Source organism: Arachis duranensis, chromosome 3, assembly GCF_000817695.3.
Source record: "Arachis duranensis cultivar V14167 chromosome 3, aradu.V14167.gnm2.J7QH, whole genome shotgun sequence".
NCBI classification, from domain to species: domain Eukaryota; kingdom Viridiplantae; phylum Streptophyta; class Magnoliopsida; order Fabales; family Fabaceae; genus Arachis; species Arachis duranensis.
This window is the reverse complement of record NC_029774.3, coordinates 97,847,515-97,847,775: the sequence shown is the minus strand read 5'-3', so window position 1 is coordinate 97,847,775 and position 261 is coordinate 97,847,515.

Below are 261 nucleotides of genomic sequence, written 5' to 3'. Positions count from 1 at the left end.
AAAAAAAAAAATGGCGAAAAAAAAATAGAAAGAAAAAGAAAAAGCAAGCAGAAAAAGCCAATAGCCCTTAAAACCAAAAGGCAAGGGTAAAAAGGATCCAAGGCTTTGAGCATCAATGGATAGGAGGGCCCAAGGAAATAAAATCCAGGCCTAAGCGGCTAAATCAAACTGTCTCTAACCATGTGCTTGTGTCATGAAGGTCCAAGTGAAAAGCTTGAGACTGAGTGGTTAAAGTCGTGATCCAAAGCAAAAGAGTGTGCT